Raw genomic sequence first — 8406 nt, 5'->3', positions numbered from 1 at the left:
CGTGGCAATTCCTTGTTGTGACAATTTATTGTAATGCAATATTAAAATAATTTTACATATTTAAATTGTGTTTTTCTTATTTAAATAATCCCACAATTGCAAACAAAAAATCTAAAGTAGGATGGGCTAGTGATCAAATTAACAAAGTTAAGTATTGTACCTACCTTGTGTATTTTACAAGAATTTTAAGAATACATTAATTTAAAAACACATCGCCCGTACTAAGTAGATTGTAGTTTACCATTTGGATTAATTAGTTCATAGTTGATGTAAAAGGTCACTTGTCTTATAAACATAAGATGGAAGGAATGGTCTCTTCATATTAGGTAGGTACCTACATGTTAGGATCAAGGAACAAGTCTTTAAAATAAAACGAACAATTCTATGAAACTCTTTATTAATCTCACAATTGCAACTCGTCCCAGCTTCACACAGATACAATGTAGATACAAAGGTGGTTTTAATTTGGAGTGATCCCGCTGGAAGCCGCCATCTGGATGTGAACACAATTCCTATGTCGTAAATCCTAAGACACTAAATCTCTGAAAGGTGATTCACCAACGATTTTCCGATAAAGGTATTTTTGAAATTCAATGAGTACATTAAAACCTTTATTTACAATCATTATCATTCATACAATAGTAAATGAAAAACTTTTAATTTTCAATCGAGGCATTTTAGAGCTTCCATATTTATAGATAACTAGCGGTCCACCCCGGCTTCGCCCGGTACATAATATTTACGTTTTCTCTACATAAGAACCATCCTCGTACTTCAAGGAATATAATAAAAAAAGAATTATCGAAATCGGTTCAGCCGTTCTCGAGTTATGCGCTTACCAACACATTTTGCGATTCATTTTTATATATAAGATATATAAGATTTGAGATGGGATCGGAATGTATTGCACGCCTCATAAGCGAAGCGTTGAGGTGGGTACTACTGTCACTTCGCGCAAAACATCTGATTTTTCAAACTTAAAATGTCTTTATGTATCATACATTGCACTTGTAAGATAATACATACACACACATATTAAGAAAAAACACTATTTTTAACGTTCATGATATTTTTGATGTCATTTTTGTTATTTAAACTAGTTAAAAAACAGTTTAAAAAAGTTCTGTCTTGGACGTCCGTGTGTCTGTATGTGCGGATCCTTTTTCTTGTTAACACGATAGCGACCGAAATACTTTACTAATCGAGTCTTTTTTTTTCTCTTACGCTTGAGTATGCTCAGGAATAGAACCCTTTCATTTTTCAGGGTCTGATTCGATGTGGTTTAATTGTTATTAAATAAACAAAAATAATAATTAATAAATATTTAAAAAAAAAAATTATGAGGCGTGCACTTTTGGATTTTCCAAATTATTTTGCACGCCTCATAAGCGAAGCGTTGAGGTGGGTACTACTGTCACTTCGCGCAAAACATCTGATTTTTCAAACTTAAAATGTCTTTATGTATCATACATTGCACTTGTAAGATAATACATACACACACATATTAAGAAAAAACACTATTTTTAACGTTCATGATATTTTTGATGTCATTTTTGTTATTTAAACTAGTTAAAAAACAGTTTAAAAAAGTTCTGTCTTGGACGTCCGTCTGTATGTGCGGATCCTTTTTCTTGTTAACACGATAGCGACCGAAATACTTTACTAATCGAGTCTTTTTTTTTCTCTTACGCTTGAGTATGCTCAGGAATAGAACCCTTTCATTTTTCAGGGTCTGATTCGATGTGGTTTAATTGTTATTAAATAAACAAAAATAATAATTAATAAATATTTAAAAAAAAATTATGAGGCGTGCACTTTTGGATTTTCCAAATTATTTTTTTGGAATACTGACCCAGATTTTTTATTCTTTTTTTACTTTACTTCTAGATTTCTATTATTCATAGATAAGTACTTACGTTTTAAACTTTAAAACTCAAGGTGTCAGGAAGGGTGAAATGGATTTTTTGCTGTATTGCCTGTCAATTATTTATTGTGTTAAAACATTATCTCAATGGTTAAAACGTAGATACATACGTAGGTACCTACCTATATTTTCAAACCGTTTACCGATTTGGTGTGTAAGCTTTAACTGTGATATCGAAGTCATTTGTGTGGTTATAATAATTCAAATCCAATCATTTATTTTGAAAAAAAAGCCAAATTACCAGGCCATGCCACACAGCCAAATTGACTTGTGAGCTTTTACCACTAACTAGGATAAATAAAATCATATTTAATGAAAAAAAAGCCCAATAGGTACACAACATAATTACTTATACAACACAACATACTTACGACTTACGAGGTCGCTTTTGTGTAGCTTTCTGTTACCTACCTAGTGAAAAAATTTTCATGAACGTTTCAGATAATTTTACCCAATTTTGCTCTTCATAATAATTGTATCATAATATTTTCAATGTATTTATTTTCATACATATTGCATTTCATATGTTACGGCTAAAGGTAGGGGAGAACATAAACTTAAGATTAGCCGGCTAAACTTAGGTTTATTTTCGACGAGGTGTTAATGTTAGTTTGTTCTATCTTTAGCCGGCTAAACTTAAGTGTAACCGCAGGCCCGTGGCTAAAAATGTCGGGGTGGGTAGATTTGGTTACTATAATACATGTAAGGAACAGGGCGAGTGTTTTCTGGCACTTCGCCGGCTGCTGCCGCAGCACGCTCGCTGCGCTCGCTCGGCTCGTGCGGGTCTTAAGAGTTCTAACCTAACCTAACCTAGCCACCAGCTTTCTGCCCTGAGTCGGGGTGGGTAGATTTGGTTACTATAATACATGTAAGGAACAGGGCGAGTGTTTTCTGGCACTGTGCGGGCCCTCAAGCCCTCCACCGGCCCGGCGCTAACCAAATCTACCCACCCCATCGAGATAGAATGTACTACGTACTAGAGAGGCGATCGCTACTACACTCTCTTTAACACGAGCTAGAGGTAAGAATCACAAGTCTCTTTAGTCTGTGTCGGACTGTGCCCCCCGCTTGCCGCGTCCACACGTGTTATTGCTCTGTTCAAAATGCCTTCGTGTTTGCTTAGATATTGTTTTAACAGTTCCCATAATACAAACAAAGCCCGAGGAGTGACTTTTCACCAGTAAGTTTCCTTATTATGAGTAAGTAATGCATTTTACTAATATTGTTATCATTTTGCGAAAAATCACCACGCGTTCTGCGTTTCGCGCCATTTTTCATAGACTAACAGCACAGACGTGACACTATCGATGAGTCTGTTAAAAAAATGTAACTGGATTTTTTTAACTATGTATATACAATATCTACTAGGAAAGATTACCGTGGTGTAGTACCTAAATATTTATACTTTTACCCGACTACGCAAAGTAAAACGGTAGGTTATATTAAGTAATATTTATTTATTTACCTATTTTTATTTATTAAAAAAAGGTTAATCAACAGTTGTTCCAATAGGATTTATAAATTATTATGCACACAGCACAACAATTACAAATAAACACAACATTCACAGAAACTAATACAGTAAAAGTTCCTTAATCGCGCTTCCTTTATTCGTGTTTTCACTATTCGCGGATTAAAAAAATGCGACCCAATTTCTATATTCACGACTAAAAATTTTTTTTATTCGCGGATTTAATAAGTACATACATAATAATAAAATTATTCCAATAGGTATCTTACCCAATATCCTTGTCAAATGGACTAATAAGAAAGTAAAATAGAACTTATTACAAGTTTGCCTAAAGTACATAATATTATGTTCTTAAATGATATCGCCAAGGCCTTTGACACAAGCCGCCTTTGTCGCAAGCCACCTCTGCGGCGATTGATGTTTTTGAGAATGTAAATAAACAGAATGGAAGCAACCTTATAACTCAATAAATAAAGTATATTTTTAAATATAGTTCCGTTTAGTTATAGTAAAGTTACAAAAATTGTGATCGAGTAAGGGGGCGTCCATAAATTACGTGAGGTGTTTTTTAAAACTTTCTGCACCTCCCTCCCCCCCTGGTGAGATGTCGTGAGAATTTATTCAATCCCTCCCCCATCCTCGAATCTCACGTGAGATTTTTCAAAATGTGAGTTTCTTATACGTAAACGCCATCAACATTGAATCATCGTATCCATTTAATTAGGGCTATTATAAACCAATACTCCAAAATTCGATTACATCATGAAGCAAAAACTGATAAAACTATTGATTACTACACAAAACGACAAAAGCTTACTAAATTGATATTATTTAAAGGAAATTAAAATACATAGTTTAATATAAAATCCTCGTTTTATTAATTCCCTAGTATCAGTACCACCAGATAGTACCGAGTAAACAGATTGCACAATGTGTCGCATCTGCACGCATTGCTTAATCTTTGAACTTGAAGCCACGCCTCACTTGTTCCACACGTACCCCACCACATCGGCCGCGCGCAATGTTTTTGCTTGGAATAACCCCTCTAGTAGTATATCTCGATGACCCACCCCGACATTTTTAGCCACGGGCCTGCGGTTACACTTAAGTTTAGCCGGCTAAAGATAGAACAAACTAACATTAACACCTCGTCGAAAATAAACCTAAGTTTAGCCGGCTAATCTTAAGTTTATGTTCTCACCTACCTTTAGCCGTGACACATATATGTATGGAGTGTAGAAAAAGGACAATCTGTTAGGTATATAAATATGTATAGGTAAGTACTAGCGGTCCATCCGGCATTGCCCGTGGTACATACATATTAACGTTTTCCGGGGTAAAATATAGCCTATACGGTTTCGGAAGAATCCCTCTAAGTAATGGTAAAAGAAATTTTGAAATCGGTCCAGTAAGTTTTTGAGCCTATTCAATACAAACATACAAGAATACAAAGTTTCCTCATTATAATATTAGTATAGATTTTCATTTTCATAGGATATCTAGTATAGTACAATACTATCTTTGTGAAGTGTCCGGTAAATGAACACAATAAATAATTATAGTTCGAAAACTGGCCACAGCGGCGCTAATGTGACGTGAGTGAACTAACTTTTATAGTGTCCCTTCGTCCAGCATACTCACCATGGAATCCTGATATTTCATGAATGTCAAAAAACTGTTCTGAAATAGTGCTAAATAGTGCCCAAAGGAAAAAAATAGTGCTCTTGTACTTGCGAAGTTATAGCCATAGTTCGATGAGTATGCTGGACGAAGGTTTCGCCCAGCATACTCACCTCCGTCCGGAGAATCTGTATACGCTTCAAACATAATTCATACTTCAAAAAATAGTTCCCAAATAGTGCCAAACGGTGCCCAAAAAGAAAAAACAGTGCTCGAATAACTTCGGAGTTACAGGCTTCGTTCAGTGAGTATGCTCGGCGTAGGTTCTACGCCCAGCATACTCACCTCAGTGCGCGAATATCGAACGAGCTATAGGAACAATTTACGTCTCAAAAAATTGTGCTTGAAATAGTGCCCAATATCAGTCCAATTTTTGCTTGACTTTTGACCTAGAAAACCATTAAATTTGATTGTAAACTTCTACATACATTACATTGAGTACAGTCGAATACAATATTATTAACTTTCTTTCTAACAATTTTTGTCTTGTGTAAATTATTTGTTTTGTTATATTGTCTATGTAAGGGAGTATTTACTTTAGAATCGCAATATTATTAATTACACATTATTTTAATAATACTTTATAATAATATGATTAAGCCTTCGCGCGTCGCATGGGACCCCGGTAGCTAGGAACAATGATTTTATATATTTGTCTAGATCACGGCGCTTGAAGGATTAAGATATCAAATGAAGTAAATCATGCATGAAAAATAAAGTTGCTGTTATTAATGCTTACATTACAACTGACAAAATTATTCAAAATAATCATTTTCCGGATCAAGGACGGTACCACAACGTTTACGGAATTGACCTGTATTCCTCATGTGATAAAGTTCAATATAGTGTGGCAGTAATGGATGCACGTACGGTCAATAGGTATGGGGCTTACGACGCGCGGCGCCCGCGACGCTAAACATTTTTTTATATGTATATTATATACAATATTAAAACTACAATTTTTTCTATTTACATTGATTATATTATGAATGTTAACAAAAGCTGTGAACTAGTTAACTAGAATTCTGATTACTTTGGCCCTTTAAATAGTAATAAATAACGTAAGTAATTAAAAATGTTTTTTATTGCTAAACCTTTCATTGATGAAACTATTGGAAAGAGTTTTAAAAATTTGTATAACTATGTCACAGTACTACTTTTGACTGGTTATAAGTTTTGCCTGCAACATATATACAAAAAGAAACTGTATAATTTCCTTTTTACAATTTTTCAAGATATTAATTTTATTGGCTGCAAATGACTGTTTTTATTCAGACAAACACACAATGCAATGAAGTAATAGACTTCATTTACGCTTAAAGTTTCATTCATTTATTATTTTTTATAAAATATATAATAATGCATTTAATCGAAAGTTTTTGACATGTGAGAAAATACCATAATTATTTCCAATAACATGAAGTCTACAATTAGAAAGTTTAATATTTTTGTCCAAAAACATGTGTCGACGACTGTACCCCATTTTACGTTAGTATGTAGAAGTTTACATTAAAATTTAGTGGTTTTCTAAGTCAAAAGTCAAGCAAAAATTGGACTGATATTGGGCACTATTTCAAGTACAATTTTTTGAGACGTAAATTATACCTTTAGCTCGTTCGATATTCGCGCACTGAGGTGAGTATGCTGGGCGTAGAACCTACGCCCAGCATACTCACTGAACGAAGCCTATAACTCCGAAGTTATTCGAGCACTGTTTTTTCTTTTTGGGCACCGTTTGGCACTATTTGGGAACTATTTTTTGAAGTATGAATTATGTTTGAAGCGTATACAGATTCTCCGGACGGAGGTGAGTATGCTGGGCGAAACCTTCGTCCAGCATACTCATCGAACTATGGCTATAACTTCGCAAGTACAAGAGCACTATTTTTTTCCTTTGGGCACTATTTAGCACTATTTCAGAACAGTTTTTTGACATTCATGAAATATCAGGATTCCATGGTGAGTTGTGGTGAGTATGCTGGACGAAGGGACACCTTTTATATTGTAAAGTGCGCTGCGCGCCAATGCATTGCCCTTCTCTGTAAAAGTGGTGCCATCTTTATAACTTACTAGCTGTGCCGCGCGGTTTCACCCGCAATGCTCCGCTCCTGTTGGTCTTAGCGTGATGATATATAGCCTATAGCCTTCCTCGATGAATGGGCTATCTAACTCCGAAAGAATTTTTCAAATCGGACCAGTAGTTCCTGAGATTTCAAACTTTTCTTTGTATAGTTTTAAACCTATATGAGACAGATACATGTTTTTATTTATTTATAATAGGTATAATTATAATATTGTCGTCATAAGATTGTAAAAACCGTTAGATTAAAATCTAACTCGCGAAATTGTAAGCTGCTGAAACATTGTGATCCGTGACACAATATGCGCTTGCAATTCAACGCATTGTGTGTTCATTCTTTTCGGGAATCTATCCCGCGAGCTCACGGTTTTTACAAGTTCACGATGACATATTTGGCTAGTTATAACCACATTATAACAGCTTGGGTATCAAATTGAATGACTTTATCACAGCCAAGGAAAACCCCGTTTATCAAATGTTAAATCTTAACGGGTTATCTATTATATTATATAGGTATTGAAATAAAATGACAATATTTTTAGATTTTTTTCCTATTTACAAATTGTTTCTACTAGAGTACTAGACAGTTAAATCCGGGGATCGAACCCAGATTAGTTAAACGTTCAGTACGGTTCAGGTATGTGATAAAGCTAGGGCAAATTTTTTTTAATATGATTTTATTCCATTTTGATCAACTTTTACTCTGATAAATTTTAACACCAATAACAAAGTTTTGTAGATATGGATTTGATTTTATCACCATCAACTGTCTTTCTTCAAGTATGTACATAATAAGTAATTCAAGGTGTGTATAGGGGTAAAAATAAAACAACTGCAATAGATTTTAAAATTTATGTATATTTCATGATTTTAGATTTTTAAGATTGTTTTTTTTTTTACTTTTAGAAAAAAATCTACCACCGCTTCGGAAAGTGTTCCTCTGTGGAGAAGAAGCGGCGCAAGAAACTCCACAGGAATCACTTTTTTAATCAATTATACTTCAAAACATTATTTGTGCTTATAACAAACAAAAAATAAAATATATATATTGTAGGTATAAAATATATAGGTATATAGGTATTAACCCTACCTATGTCATCGCCCGGATTACTTCTTTTGCCTACCTATTTCCTTAATATAATACTTCGTTTATAGATATTCATTTTATTTCAACGTCCGTCATACGTTTTTTACAATACATCATATAAGGTACTTAGTAACTCTTCCTTTGGTTTCCTTGTTTTAAAATCG

This window comes from Colias eurytheme, chromosome 11 (genome assembly GCF_061535395.1).
Source record: "Colias eurytheme isolate Ceu_HAF_F1 chromosome 11, ilColEury1 Martin Lab GWU primary, whole genome shotgun sequence".
NCBI classification, from domain to species: domain Eukaryota; kingdom Metazoa; phylum Arthropoda; class Insecta; order Lepidoptera; family Pieridae; genus Colias; species Colias eurytheme.
The sequence above is the reverse complement of the archived record's forward strand: the minus strand, read 5'-3'. Positions refer to the sequence as shown.